Genomic DNA, 16317 nt, shown 5'->3' on the forward strand with positions numbered 1-16317 from the left:
AGAGAGAGAGGAGAGGAGAGGAGAGAGAGAGAGAGAGAGAGGAGAGAGAGAGAGAGAGAGAGAGAGAGAGAGGAGAGAGAGAGAGAGAGAGAGAGAGAGAGAGAGAGAGAGAGAGAGGAGAAGAGAGGAGAGAAATATAGAGAGAGAGAGAGGGGAGAGGAGAGAGAGAGAGAGGAGAGAGACAGAGAGGAGAGAGAGAGAGAGATATATATAGAGAGAGATATAGACAGAGAGAGAGAGAGAGAGAGAGAGAGGAGAGAAGAGAGAGAGGAGAGGAGAGAAGAGAGAGAGAGAGAGAAGAGAGAGAAGAGAGAGAGAGAGAGAGAGAGAGAGAGAGAGAGGAAGGGACATGTAAGAGAGAGAGAGAGGAAGGGACATGTAAGAGAGAGAGAGAGAGGAAAAGAATAAGGAGATAAGAAAAAATGGAGAATGACAAAACAGGGAGAGAGACAAAGTAATAGAGCTATAGAGTGGATAAGAGACAAAGATCAGGAGATAGGAGACATAACAAAAAGAAACACAGACAAAGAAAGAACAAGAAGAGAGACAGAGAGGGAGAGGAGACACAGATAAAGACAAACAAAGAGAGAGGAAAAGAGAGAGACAACCACAGAGACAAAGACAGAGGAAGAGAAGAAGAGAGGAGAAAGACAGAGGACAAACATAAAGAAAACAGGAGGAGAGGTGAGAGAGGACAGTGAAGAAGAGAAATAGAAACAAAAAAACAAGACATATAGAGAGTGGAGAAGTTGGAAAAACAGAGAGAACAAACAAGTTGAGAGGGAAAGATAAAAACAAGATTAAGAAAGAGAACACTCTAACAAAGAGGAAGACAGGAAAAGAGAAGAAGGGGTGGAGAACAGAGAGAAAAGACAGTAAAGAGGGACACCAAAGATACAACATCAAGAAGAGTCTGAACAAGAAGAGACCAGACAAAGAGAACAGATCAAACAGGGAGGAGAAACAAACTCACCTGATAGAAAAACAGAAAGACAGAAAAGAGAAGATCAGTTCAATAGGAGAAAAGGGACAACAGACAAAATAACATTTTAAAGAGCAGAACAATAAAAAGAGACATAAAACAAAGAATTAAGAGAAGACAGAGAAAAAAGAGAGACTACTTAAGAGAAACACAATAAGAGGAGAGACACAAAGACGAAGGAACAGAAAGGAGAAGAGAGAGAACAGACAAGAGAGAAGAAGGACAAAACAGGGAAACAGACAGAGCACAGAAAGAGAAACACACTAAGGAGAAGAGAACATAAATAACAAGAATCAGACACAAGAGAGAGACAGTGGACAGAAGAGAACACAGAGACAGAAAAAACAAGAAGACACAAAGAGAAAACAAAAAAAAGATTAACAGAGAGACAAGGAAAAGAGTTGGAATAGAACAAAGAGAGCTGGAGAGAGACAAGAAACTATAATACAGAGAAAGATGGAAAAAACTCAAAATTAAACAGGAAAACACTAACAGAAGGAAAGAGAAAAAGGAGAGGATCAGAGGACACAGAGAGAGAGACAATATACTACAGGAAAGAGAGAAGTGACCACCTTTATAGAAACACAAAGAGACAAACCAAACCAGACTAGAGAAAGCAAGAGAGAGAAAGAGACAAACAGAAGGAAAAAAGAGAGAGATAAAGACACTCAGATAGACACAGAGACAAGACAAGGAAGAGAGAACAGAAACTTTCAAATACATTAAACAGAGACAGAAGATAAAATGGAGACTACCAAAACAGAGAGACCAAGTTTCTAAGAACAGAAACTCAACAAATCAGAAAGAGACAAAACAATACAGAGAAGAGAAACACAAATAATAGTTACTGGGCTGTTTTAATCAGAAGGAAAGAGAACAAGAAAAATGGGCAAAAGACAGGGACAAATAGAACACAAGACAGAGATATCAGTCCTGAGACAGACAGGACAAAACAAGAGAAACTCAAAATACAAGAACATCTAATATTAGAAAGAAAAGAACAAAACCAACAGAAGGGTGACACAGCCATACAGAGAGGCACTGAGAGAGAGTTTCAAAGATCAGAGGAGAAGACAGAGGAAGAGAGATAAAGAAGAGAGGGACTGACACATCTAATACAGAAAGAGCTATAGACACAGCTGAGAGAGGAAGAGAGAGGACAAACAACACACAGAATAAGAAACAAGCATACAACACAGACAACTGCTCCTTTGTTGACTCATAGAACCAAAATAACAATAAATATAAAGACAGATCACAAAAGTTCAAGGAGAGACAAGAGTTGACACAAAAGACACATAAACACCATAAGTTTAAGACAGAGACAACAGGAGATGGAAAACATACAGAAAATAAACAGAAGGATCAGTATTTATAAGAGAGACAATCAAAAGAAGAACAGCAGAGACCACAAGTAGAGAACACAAGAAAAAGAGATAGTTGAACATGGTTCTCGAACTAAAGACTTACAACCAAAAAATTACTTCAGAACTAGAGAAAAGAACAAGAACAGATTAGAGATACAATGGGACCATAACAGAGACACCAGAGACATTAGGAGACAGATAACAAGAAGAGATACAAGAGGACCATAAGAGAACAAGAAATTATGTATAGAATAAAGAACAATCACACCAAATAGACAGAGGACACACACAGAGTATTCTCCTTTTAACAAGAGAGAACAACAAACTATCTACAACCTACAAACCATATAGAGATTCATACAGGAGAGAGAACATACATCTAAGGGACAGAAAGGAGAACTGAACACAAGACAAGAACTAGAGGAAGACAACACAGAAAGAACAGAATAAAAAGATACAAGACAACATAGACAAAGAGAGAGAGACAAAGACACAAGAGGGACATGCTAATTCCAGGAAAGAGAGAAACAGAAAGGAGAGACACCAATTTAAAAAACACCTCAAGAGATTCAAGAGAATGGAGTGCTCTAGAAGATTAGAACAGAGAGAGAAATTAGAAATAAGAAGAGGATCATAGAGTAACTAACCAACAGAAGGAGAGAGAATAGAGACAGACAGAAAAGAGAGAGAGACAGAGAGAGAGAGAGACAGGAGAGAGAGAAGAAGAGGACAAGAGACAAGAACAGAGATGTATCCCAAACAAGAAAAGAAGAGAGAACAAACACCACAGACAGAACAAACACACAGACAAGAGACACACAGACAGACAGAAGACACAGAGACACAGAGACAGAGACACAGACAGAGAGAGACAGACCAGACAAGCACATCAGAGCTTAGAGAGACACATTTATCCACAGAAGCAGACACTACAGAGAGAGAGAGACACACAGAACAGAGAGAGAGAGAGACAGAACAGACAGAGACACAGCCTCAGAGACAGAGACAGCAGAGAGACAGAGGAGACAGAGACAGAGGAGACAGACAGAGACAGAGGAGAGAAAGAGACAGAGGAAGGACAGAGACAAGAAGAGAGAGAGCTGGAGACAAGACAAGAGGAGGAAGACAGGAGAAGAGGAGGAGAAGACAGGAAAAGGAGACAGAGGAGTGAGGAGAGAGGAGAGACACACACAGAGACAAGACCAGGAGCCATGGAGACATAAAGGACAGAACAGAGGGGTGGAGAGGTGAGTGGAGTGGGACAGCTGCAGGAACAGGAGGAGGGAGGCAAAGTGGATATGGAACAGGAGAAGGATCAGGATGGAACACAGAGGAGGATGGAAACATGAAGGAATGAGACACAGGAACAGAGAGGAGGAGAAGGAAAAGTGTGGAGAAGACACAGAGGATAACGAGTAGGGGTGAAAGAGGAGAAAGAGAAGGAGAGTTAAGAGTAGGAGGAAGAGGAGAACAGGAGACTGAAAGAAGGATGAAAGGTTTGGAGAAAGAGAGACAGAGAGAGACAGGTAAATGAAAGAAGGAGACTTCAGAGAAGAGGAGACAATTGGATGGTGGAGGTAGAAGACAGAGAGAGAGAGAGAATAGGAGCAGAGACTGGACAGAAGGAGAGGAGAGGGACAGGAGAGAGAGAGAAGAGAAGGACAGTGAGAGAGAGAGGTGGGAGACAAGACAGGAAACAGAAGGAATGGACACAGATCTTACCAATGATATACTGGTGGAGCATAGAGTCCCCATGTTGGTAATGATCAGGTCTAGTATGTTGTCCCTCTTGTGGGAGTGGTGACTAGTTGTTCCATAGCATTTGAGTTTATAATTTCCAGGAACCTTTGGGCTAAGGTGCTGGGGCTTGAGTAGTGCTCCAGTCAATGTTTGGGTAGTTGAAGTCGCCAATATAATGGTGTTCGAGAGATCTTCATGTTCTCCAATGTTTTCAGGAAAGCCAATGGGATTCCTGACTTTGAGAGGGTGGTCTGTAGGATGCTATAAACTGAAAAGCAGTCTTGCCCACTGTTAGTTGCACATGGATGGTCTCCGATACTGCAATGCCACTAACCTGGAGGTGTGGATATCCTTGATAAATATGGAAACTCCCCTCCTTTTGTGGTTCGGGTCCGGGTTTTGGGGCCAAAAGCATGATATGAGGTATAGCCTGGTAGTGCTGGGGTGCTCTCTGAGCCTTGAACCAGGTTTCTGTCACTGCACAGATATCGATGTTCTCCATACTGAGGAGAGCTGAGTGCACATCTTGAGGTTAAGACTTCTGGCGTTTAGCAGCATTACCCTTAGTTTCTTGTTCCTTGTGCTGTCTATGGGGTGGGTTTGACTTTTGAGCCTTGCCTAAAAAGGCACTATGGGGTGGCAAGAGCCTTTGCCAATATCCGAAAGCCCAGTGGTGACAGGTGCAAGCCGTCCCTAGAAGCAACGTGCTTGTCGAGCATGTCATCCCAGGCTGACAGACACTGGATCCCTTTGAATGACACCAAAATTTTAGCCAATTGTTAAAATCGATCATTTGTCTTCTTTGTACTGTGGCATCATTCTAGGTGAGGGTAAGATGCTGCTCAAGGTCAGGGTCATACCTGGGCTACATGATCAGAGAGCTCCTCTATGTCTCTTTTCATGTAGTCCAGGGAGTCTCAGGTCATTCACACCAGCATGTACAATGACTGAGTCATATTTGTATTTGCTTTGGAGTGACCTGAGTGCTTGCATGGATCCTAGCACCCACAGGCAGCTCACTGACCTTCTCTTTATTCAGCCTGGTGAGCGGGACGCCAGTGTGTCTGACAATAGAGTCACCTATTACAAGAGTATCAGGTGTGTTATTCAGCCTTAAGGGCTGTGGCTGCTTGGCACACTGACTTTGTGGGTTATGTGTTGTGTGTGTTTTGTTTTGAGGTAGCTTTGCTTGGATGTCTGCTTTGGAGGTCTCTGTTGCTTAGGTAGATTTTATTTAGAGCCTCGAGTATGTTTTGTGTATTTATGTGTTTGGTCTGATGTGGTGGGACTATGTGATACTGGAATTGTGTTGTGTGAGGTTACCTTCTCCTCCTGACTGGTTACACCAGTTTTGAGATGAGAGAGCTCAGCCTCCAGTTTGGCTAAATAGTTGCATCTCTCACATATATTTGAACCTGTTTGAGGAGGAGAGGGTTGTCCGTACATGAGACAGTTGTAACATTGCCTCAAAATTCCCAGATTCACCAGCTGGACTGGAGAGGAAACCATTGACTGACCTTTGGACATGCTAGAGTAATATAGAAACTGAATTTAAGATGGACCAATAGAGGACAGGGTAATCGAGAGAGTATAAGAGTAAGTGCTTATGGTTTAATAGTGCTAACTTGTAGGATTACTTAATTGGACCAGTGAAGGGCCTTAGAATGAGAATATGGTGTTTAAATTGAGAGATAGAGCAGTTCTAAGGGAAAAGTGAAGAGCAGACTTTGTGAGCCAGGAATAGTTTAAACCCAATTAGAGGCGAGTTGTGTGGAGAAAAAGACAAAAAGCAAAAAAGAGGGTTTTAAGAGAGGAAGATGGAGTTTTGGAATTGACCCAAAATGGCCAATAAAACTACAGTTTCAAGTCAGTAACCACTCCCACAGGAGGCAGGCTGCTCAATGTTTTCACTGCCACTGATCAACAGAGACTTTTTTAGAAGCAAAAATGGCCTCACAGAAACTTACAACAGTTCAAGAACAGAAAGCCTGTAACTGAACTTTTAAATCTCAGAAAAGTGGGAAAAAAGAGAGAGATACAAGAGAGAGAGAAAAAAGAGAGAGAAGAAGAGAGAACAAGAGAGAAAAAAAGAGAGAGAGAAATAAGAGAAAAAAGAGAGAGAGAAGGGGAGGGGGAGCGAATACTGAGACAGAAGAGAGTAACAACAAGAGAACAGAGTGAAAACAGGATAGGAGAAATGGCAAAGTGATAAAGATAGGAAAAGACCAGGCAATAAAATGAGGAGAGCCATTGTTTGATAAAGTGGAGGATCTTTGAAATACATTAGTCAGGAGAAATTAAGACAGATAGAGAAAAGGATAGGACCAGAGAGAACAGAGACAGAGAGGAGGACAGGAGGAGAAGAGAGAGAGACACAGTCAAGACAGCTGGGAGGGAGAAACAGAGAGAAAGCAGAAGAGTGAAGAGAGGAAAACACAGATCAAGAGAGTGAGATAGTATAAACAGAAAGAAAAATGGGGAAGAGAGAAAGGTTGACTATTAAAGAGAGAGGACCAGAAACGGGAGATTTTAAAATGAGTGAAACACAGAGACACACACACACACAAAAGACACAGAGAAAAGAGAGAAAACCAAAACACACACACAAGAAAACATAGAGGAGAGTCTCAACAGAAGAAAAGAGAGTAGAGATAAAATGGAGAACACAGACAGTTTGTAACAGAGAGTTCAAGAGAGAAGAGGAAGATATATTACAGAGAATTGGCAAGACTAAATGGTGGGACATAAAGAGACAAGAGAGAAAGACTGAGATAACAGATTGGGATACATAAAGATGGACAAGAGGAGACAGAGGACAGAGAGAGGTGAGAACAGAGAAGACAGCTGACAGGAGAGCATAGGTAGAGACCAAAAGAGACTACTTAAGAGGGAGAATTTTAAACAGCACACAACTGGGTGACAGTCCATTAACTGGGAAACACTCAGAAATACAGAAGTTGGAATTCATTAAAAGAGACAGAGACACAGAGAGGAGAACAGACCTGGTTACAACAGAAGTGCACACCAATAGAAGTGGAGAGAAAACAATCAGAAAACAAAAGGAACACAGAAAAAAAGCTAACTTTGTAAGACAGAGGTCAGGAGAGTCATACACCAAAGAGACAACAGACAGAAATGCATAACCACAACACAGAACAAGAGAAAAAAAGGAAGAGGAGTCGAAGAAACTACAACAGAAGGAGAAAGAGAGAATAAGGTGAACAAGAAGAGAAAAATCAGAGCAAAAGAGAGAGATATAAATCCTCTAAGAAGAAACAGAATTAGATAGTAAAGACACACAAGTTCTATAATTAGAGAGAACAGGCAATAAGATTTGCTCTGAAAGAAATGGAATACAAAGAACAGATAGATATAAGGAGAGAAAGACAGTGAAGATTAAAGGAAAATCACAACAAGAGAGAGGGAAGAAGAGAGAGAGGAAAACAGGAGAAGGAAGAATACAGAGAGACAATAAGGACAGAACTACAGAGTGAAGGCACCTCACTGTGTGAATCACAGACAGGAATGGAGAGGGACAAAGGAGGAGAAAGATGGAAAGAGAGTGACAACTGATAGAGGAAGATCATCAGATAATAAACAGTATAGAATCTCCAAGAGAACACAGAGAAGGAAATAAGCCTGTTTGGGAGAGGGAGTCACCAGAGCTGTGAGAAGGAAGAGAGAGAGAAGGCTTTGATAATTACTGAATCATAGAAAAAGAGGCATCAAAGATCACTGTGGGAAACTAGATACAACACAGTGAAATAGAGACAAATCAGAGTGACAGAGAGAGACAGAGCCTGGGTTGTATCTAAGAAGAGAAAACACAAAAAGCTGGAGGAGACAGAAGAGAGAGATGATGTTGACAAGAGGACAGACAAGAGGTGTCAGAACCATGGATAAGGAAGAAAAAAGAGAGGGAAAAAGAGAGAATTACCAGATGATGGAGAGAACACAGAAGAGAAGAGACAACACAGTACAGCAATGGATAAAGAAAGAGTGGAGAAAGATGGAGACATCCTAATTAGGACATCCGGAAGAAAAGAGGAGACTCTTTCATTAGGAGTCACAGAGTACAAGAGCATGTACTCATTAGATAAGAACAAGAGAAAGAGAGAAAAGAAACAAAGAGGATTAGGGACAGATATGGACAGATAAAAACAACAGGAGAAAGAAGGACAGAGACACAAAGATGTCTGAAGGAGAAAGAGGACAGAAAGAAATAATAGAACACAAGAAGAGATAACATAACAATAACAGAGATGTGGAGACAGGTATGAAGGAGGAGAGATGAAAGAGAGACACAGAGAAGGTAAGAGAAAGAGAGAAACAGAATAAGGGATAGAGTGGATGACAGACAGAACAAGGAGTGGAGGAGGAATTGTGGGAGAGTGAGAGGACTAACAATAGTATAAACACAAAAAAAGAGAGTGAGAGACACAAAAAAAAAATGACAAATAAAAAACAAAGACAGAGACAACAAGACAACACAGAAATCACAGACACAGAGAGACAGAAAGATAGACAGAGAAAGAAAGAGAGAGAGAGACAAGACACAGACATGAGAGACACAGGAGACAAGAGACAGGAGGAGGAAAGAGAGATGAGAGAGAGAGAGAGGAAAGACAGAGAGGAAAGAGAGAGAGAGAGGAAAGAGGAGAGAGAGGAGAAGGAGGAGAGAAGACAGAAAGAGATGAGAGAGAGGAGAAGGAGGAGAGAAGACAGAAAGAGATGAGAGAGAGAGAGAGAAAGAGAGAGAAGGAAAGAGAGAGATAAGGAGAGAGAGAGGGAAAGAGAGAGAGAGAAGAGAGAAAGGAAGAGAGAGAGAGAGAGAGAGAGAGAGAGAGAGAGAAGGGAGAAAGAAGAGAGAAAGAGAGGAGAGAGAGAGCAGAGAGAGATAGAAGAGAGAGAGAGAGAAGAGAGATAGAAGAGAGCGAGAGAGAGCAGAGAGAGATAGAAGAGAAAGAGCAGAGAGAGAGAGAGCAGAGAGAGAGAAAGAGAGAGAGAGGCGGAGAGGAGAGAGAGAGAGAGAGAGAGAGAGAGAGAGACATGAGGGAGAGAGAGAGAGAGAGAGAAAATAGAGAGAAAAGAGAGAGAAAAAGAGAGGGAAAGAGAGAGAGATAGAGAGAGATATAGACATAGAGATAGAGAGAGAAAGAGAGAGAGAGATGGAGAGACATAGAGAGAGAGATAGAGAAAGAGAAAGAGAGAGAGAGAGAGAAACAGACAGAGAAAGAGAGAGAGAGGAGAGAGAGAGAGAGAGAGAGAGAGAGAGAGAGAGAGAGAAAGAGATGAGAGAGAGAGAGAGAGAGAAGAGAAAGAGAGAGAGAGAGAGAGAGAGAGAGAGAGAGAGAGAGAGAGAGAGAGAGAGAACAGAGAGAGAGAGAGAGAGAGAGAGAGAGAGAGAGAGAACAGAGAGAGAGAGAGAGAGAGAGAGAGAGAGAGAAGAGAGAGAGAGAGAGAGAGACACAAGAGAGAGAAGAGAGAAGAGAGAGAAGAGAACAGGGAGAGAGAGAGAGAGACATGAGAGAGAGAGAGAGAGAGACACAAGAGAGACATGAGAGAGAGAGAGAGAGAGAGACAAAAGAGAGAGAGAGAGAGGAAGAGAGAGAGAGAGAGAGAGAGGGAGAGAGGACAGAGGAGAGAGAGAGAGGAGAGAGAGAGGAGAGAGAGAGGACAAATAAGAACAGAGAAGACACACATAGAACAGACAAAAAGAAAAAAGAGAGACAACAGAAAACACAACAGAGAGACAAATAAAAAGAGACACACCAACAACCCAGAAAAAGAGAGCACAGAGAGCACACAGAGAGAGAGAGAGAGACAACAGAGACACACAGACAAGACACAGAGACAGAGAGGAGGAGAGACACACAGAGACACACACAGGAGGAGAGACACAGAGAGACACCAGAGGAAAGAGACAAGAAGAGACAGAGACACAAAGAAAGAGGAAGAGACAGAGAGAGAGAGACAGAGGAGGAGGAGAAAGAAACAAAGAGACACACACAGAAGACAAGAGACAGAGACAGGACACAAAGAGAGACACACACAGGACACAGACAAGGCAAGAGAGACAGAGGAGAGACAGAATCAAGAGGAAAAGACAGGAAAGACAGAGGCAGAGAGAGAGGCAGAGGAGACACATAAAGAAAGAGGAGACAGACAGACAGAAGACACAGAGAGACAGCAGAGAGACAAACAGAGAGACAAGCACATCCAGATAGACAAGAGCAGGAAAACACAGGAGGAAAAAGTGGAGAAAAGGAAGAACTGAGACACATAAGACAGACACAGCCAAACAAAAGGAGGAATGCAACAGAGACTTACAGACATAGAAAGACACAGACTGATATATGGAATATAACAAATGATAAAATGAACACAGAAAGACAAACAAGCCAGCAAAACACAGCAGACAGGAAAGGCAACTCAACACAGAAAAGGTAGAGAGGAAACATAGAAGGAAATAAAAGATATGAAAGAGGACAATAAAGAACATCATCCATGTGGAGATTGTACAAATATACACTTAAAAAAAGGAACAAAAAATATCTATAAAAAACTGAATATGCACAAACAAATAGAATAATAAACTTATAAAAAAATGAGGAGATGCTCAGATAATAGGATAGAAAAAGAAAATAATTAAAGAAATATAGAATTGGGAAATGGAAAATGGAGATTAATATAGAAAATGAAAGAATATAAGAAAAAAAACAATAGAAAGGATGAATATCTAAAGTATGCATGGAATAATAAAGACAAATTAAGAAATGTAGAGAAGAAATATATAAAAGACCATAAAAGAAAAAAACAATATAGTTACATAAAAATATAAATAATAACAAAAAATAATTTATATAAAAATAATAAATATTGTTCAAAATAAGGAATAAGAGCAGTTATGGTACTGTGACCAGGTCTAAACCCATGTTGAGTAGGAGTGAGGAGATGGTTATTGAGGAGGTCATGAGTTGAAGATTGAGTTTGAATATTTAATGCCAAATAGTGTTAAATGTCTTTGAGGATCCAGTAAAACTGAGGAATGTTACTAATCCATTAAGCAAACTGTCATGATCTATATATATATATATATATATATATATATATATATATATATAAAGTCATATTTTTTAACCACCTTGCCACTGACCATCAGCTCCTTTTCATTTACCATGTCTACCAGACCTGTATCTTGATTCACACCTTTCCCATATCCAGGGAAGGTGAGATCATCATAGATACAAGTGCAGCATCACATTATTTTTGCCAGGGAGTGTGTTGTAGGAACCACATTAGCTGCCTTACAGCTTTGCAGTCACTGCCTTTAGGTGCATGTATGCTTCCATGCATCTCTACCTGTCAACTAATTGGTACAGACTTGCAGCATGGAACCTGCCGGCTGTTAATGCTGCAATTACAGTGACAATGTTTTTGAATGAATTACAGTGAACTTAGGCTGAGATGGGCAATCACTTATTCTCACTTGCCTGGCACCTAGTACCCACGCTGCCTGTTGAAATGGGTTCTATATACACCAGACAGATGTGAATGAAATTGTATTGTTTTTTTTTTTTTCACCAAAGGGCTATAATATATATGTATTAACAAACATTTCCAGAAGACAACTTTACATTTGCCTTCAGTACTGGTAAGACTAATGGATGCAGTTGATGGTAATATTTATGGCAAAGAAACCAAAGCCACATAAAAGGTTTTAAGAAGAGCATTAAAGGAAGAAAAATTAACAATCAAAGAGGTGTTAATATTAGAAATGTCTTTGTGACAATTTAAACATGTTATTGTTGGCTGCTTAAGCCAAGACTTTCCATACTATTTTATGAGAAGTGCATTTGTAAGAGATACAGTAGATGAAGCAAAAGATGAAGTAAAGGTGGTTAGATAAAGTCAGTCAGAAAACAAATTAACCATATTAGCACAATCAGAGACGTTTCCAACCATATCAGTAATAGGACCACCAGTTGTCTTGCTGTTGGTTTGACTGCATGCATAATTATGAAACTTTTGTGATTATCTCTTGCCTTCGATCCTATTAAGGTGTGCACATTGCTTGTCAGGCGTGCTCACTTCAGACCGTGTTACTCTTTCTAAATCTTGTCATGACCAGTCTCCTAAAGGTAACAGTGGAGCAGCAGGCTGAGCAGCTTCCCCCCTCCCAAAAAAAATCGGCAAGATAGCAATGACTCCTCACTCCCAGCCTCCTTGGCTAGATCTTCCACTGCATAGACCATTATCTAGGTCAGATTGAGGCCTTCATCTCGCTGCTTCATTGCACTATTGATGCTTGACATTTTCTTGTTGTGAATAAATGCCTTTTACACAGACTGTTAAGGTGTGGTTAGATAGGCAGTTATATTGATTAATTTAAAATATACTGAGAAATCTACGAAGATTTATTTATTTCCAGTTTGATAACCGGGGAAGTCCACTGGGCTCGGAAGCCCGTTTTCAGTGGAGGCCCGGGGAGAAAAGCTCCATGCGAATACATTGTAATAATACATTGTACACAAAAACACAAGTATACATTGAAGATAATACATTGCACACAAAAACACAGCAAAGAGACAGAAAATTAATACATTATATACAAAAACACTCAGAGTTCTAATAGCAAAGTATTTTGACAGTTTTTCAACAATGAAGTACAGTAGGCAGTATGAGAATTTTGTTTTTATGCTACTGTAATGTTAAGTGAAGTAGGAAATAAAAGGAAAATATAGAATGAGTTTGAGTGCAAGAGCAGGAAAGCAAAGGAGAGGTGAGGGAGAAGGAAAATAGTTTGAAGGAGAAGAGAGGTCAGGAGGAAGATAGCAGAAGAAGAGGTAGAGTAATGTTCATTTTATGAAGGAGTCCAGAAGAACATCTTAAGGAAAAAGGCAAAAAGATTCAAATGTGAGACTAGGCAGACAAGAGGGTAGAGGGATGAGAGCACTTAAGGGAAGTAAAGGGTTTAGTCAGGGGGGGGAGGAGATAAGAGGAAGAGGGAGGGGAGCTAAGGACTGACTGAGGTTGAAGAAGGGGAACCGGGGGGGGGGGAACTAGGAGGAACTAAGATCTAGGTAGGAAGTAGACAATTACATTTCCAATTTTGGGAAAGGTGAGAATGGAGAAGAGATTTGAACTGTTCATAGCTTGTAGTGACTCTTAGGAGGGAAGGAAGCGAGTTCCATTTTTTTGCTGTAGTATAAGAAAGTAGGAGTTGGCCAGAGGGTCGTTTGGGTCTGTACACTGAAATAAGATTTTGGTGGCTAGATCTTAGGGGCCTTGGAGGATTATATATGGTTAAGCTATTGGATAATGCAGGGCAAGCAGTGGGGTTAAAAATTAGCTTGTGTGCAATAGTAAGTTGGAGGAAACTGTTGATTAGGGAGTTCTAGCCATTGGAGACTACGGAGGCAGATGCAATGGTGTGTAGAATGGGGGGAGTTAGTAGCGAATTTGGCAATTTTATAGTAGCAACTTTCTAGTTTAGAGGAGATAGAGGTGGTGAGATTTGATAGAATAGGGGCACCATACAGTAGAGAAGGGAGAAGGTAGGTAGTGGCGAGAGTTTGTCTTGAAGATGGAGTAAGAAAGTTTGCATTTCTATAGAGCATACCGAGTTTCTGGTGTTTTTTTTTTATGTTTAGTTGAATATGATTATTAAATTTCAGGTGTTCATCAATGGTGACTCCGAGTAGTTTGGCACAACTAACAACTTCTATTGAGGACTGTGAGAGGCTGGAAATTATGAAGGAAGACTTGTCCAGAGTCATTGCTTTTGAGGGAGAGAAGAGAATGATGTGGGATTTGTTGGCATTAAGGGAAAGATGATTTTGAAGCATCCAATTTTCTGTGGTTGTGAAGGCCAATTGGGTTTTTGCTTGGAGTTCGGGAAGGTTAGGGGCAGAGCAGATCACAGTGGAGTCATCTGCATATTGTACTATTTGAGAATGAGGAATTGAAGAGTGGAGACCATTGATAAAAATGTTAAAGAGCAGAGGCCTGAGTATAGAGCCCTGAGGGACACCGGTGGGGGTAGGTAGGAATTTTGAGGTACCAGTATTCCATTTCACAGCTTGGGATCTATCAGAGAGATAGCTTCTGAACCAAGAAAGAGAGTTGTGGGAGAGATTGAGGTTAGAGAGTTGGTTGAGAAGGAGAGAGTGGGATATTGTGTCGAAGGCCTTAGATAGGTCAAGAAGAACAGTAGAGACAATATTTCCAGAGTCATGAGCTTGGTTGACAATTTCTAGGAAGGAATGAAGAGCAGTTATGGTACTGTGACCAGGTCGAAACCCATGTTGAGTAGGAGTGAGGAGATGGTTATTGAGGAGGTGGGGCATGAGTTGAAGATTGAGTTTGGAAGTTACTTAATGCCAAATAGTGTTAAATGTCTTTGAGGGATCCAGTAAAAACTGAGGAATGTTACTAATCCATTGCTAAGCAAACTGTCATGCGCATCTATATATATATATATATATATATATATATATATATATATATAAAGTCATATTTTTTTAACCACCTTGCCACTGACCATCAGCTCCTTTCCTCATTTACCATGTCTACCAGACCTGTCGTAGCCTCCCCTGGATTCGACCTTTCCCATATCCAGGGAAGGTGAGATCATCAAGGATACAAGTGCAGCATCACATTATTTTTGCCAGGGAGTGTGTTGTAGGCCCCCCAACCACACTTAGCTGCCTTGCGAGCTTTGCAGTCACTGCCTTTGGGAGGTGCATGTATGCTTCCATGCATTCTCTACCTGTCAACTAATTGGTACACGACTTGCAGCATGGAACCTGCCGGGCTGTTAATGCTGCAATTACAGTGACAATGTTATTTGAATGAATTACAGTGAACTTAGGCTGCCCCCTCCCCCAGATGGGCAATCACTTCCATTCTCACTTGCCTGGCACCTCCAGTACCCACGCTGCCTGTTGAAATGGGTTCTATCACTCTACACCAGGGGACAGATGTGAATGAAATTGTATTGTTTTTTTTTTTTTTCACCAAAGGGCTCATAATATATATGTATTAACAAACATTTCCAGAAGACAACTTTTACATTTGCCTTCAGTACTGGTAAGACTAATGGATGTGCAGTTGATGGTAATATTTATGGCGAAAGAAACTAAAGCCACATAAAAAGGTTTTAAGAAGAGCATTAAAAGGGAAGCTGAAAAATTAACACCGAAAGAGGTGTTAATATTAGAAATGTCTTTGTGACAATTTAAACATGTTATTGTTGGGCTGCTTAACTTCGTGCAAGACTTTCCATACTATTTTATGAGAAGTGCATTTGTAAGAGATACAGTAGATGAAGCAAAAGATGAAGTAAAGGTGGTTAGATAAAGTCAGTCAGAAAACAAATTAACCATATTAGCACAATCAGAGACGTTTCCAACCATATCAGTAATAGGACCACCAGTTGTCTTGCTGTTGGTTTGACTGCATGCATAATTATGAAACTTTTTGTGATTATCTCTTGCCTTACAGATCATCTTGTATTTGAACTTTACAGTTTTCCTAATAACAAGTTTTATGGTTTTGATATAATTAAGTCTGGACCGGTTTGCTTCTTTGGGATTACATTTAATTGTAGAATAAGGCTGTTTATTCCTGGTTTGCAGGTGCTGAAGATCCTCCAGGTTTTATTTGATTTTTTTAACAGGTTAATATTCTGTATTTGTAAAGCATAACTGCTTAAACTTGCTCCAGGTAAAGGTTAGGTAAGAATAGGTAGAATAGAATTGAGCAAAACATTCAGTAAAATGTGTGATACAAGCAGCTAGAAGCACTAAATATAACACTGTTGTGACTGAAGTTACCAAGAAGAGGAAAAAGTTAGTTAATTGCATCTGAGTGAGTGTGTTATTTCCTCTGGTTTAAAATTACCTGTGTTTAAAAATGAGACATGCCTGGCTCCATGGTGCAAATGGATGGTGACCCAGGCAACTCTGGTTCAGTTAGTGGTCCTTGCTCACCTCCCACAGTACGTGGAGTGGGCTGCATACACCTGGGTATATAGACTCAGTGCGATTTCCCTAGTGGACACCGAGAAGCCATCACTAATGCTTCCTGGGGGGATGGGAGCTGGTTGGAGGGAGTGCTCCTAAGGGATGTGAGGGGAGTGGCTTTAACTGTCAGTTCACTGCACACTCTTTCTTGGCACTGTCTCTACTGTGTGCAGGAGTAGGGCCAGCAAGTTAAAAAACAAAA

At 40.8% G+C, this 16317-nt stretch overlaps 1 protein-coding gene across 2 annotated transcripts in view; it reads left to right on the plus strand.

The window, feature by feature from the left end:
• The window catches only part of ARHGEF12 (Rho guanine nucleotide exchange factor 12), a 3716336-nt gene that overhangs the window by 2527250 nt on the left and 1172769 nt on the right, over positions 1-16317 (plus strand). The gene's annotated exons all lie outside the window — the stretch shown is intronic.

Source organism: Protopterus annectens, chromosome 8.part0 (assembly GCF_019279795.1).
Source record: "Protopterus annectens isolate FY-2018-M chromosome 8.part0, PAN1.0, whole genome shotgun sequence".
Lineage (NCBI taxonomy): Eukaryota > Metazoa > Chordata > Ceratodontiformes > Protopteridae > Protopterus > Protopterus annectens.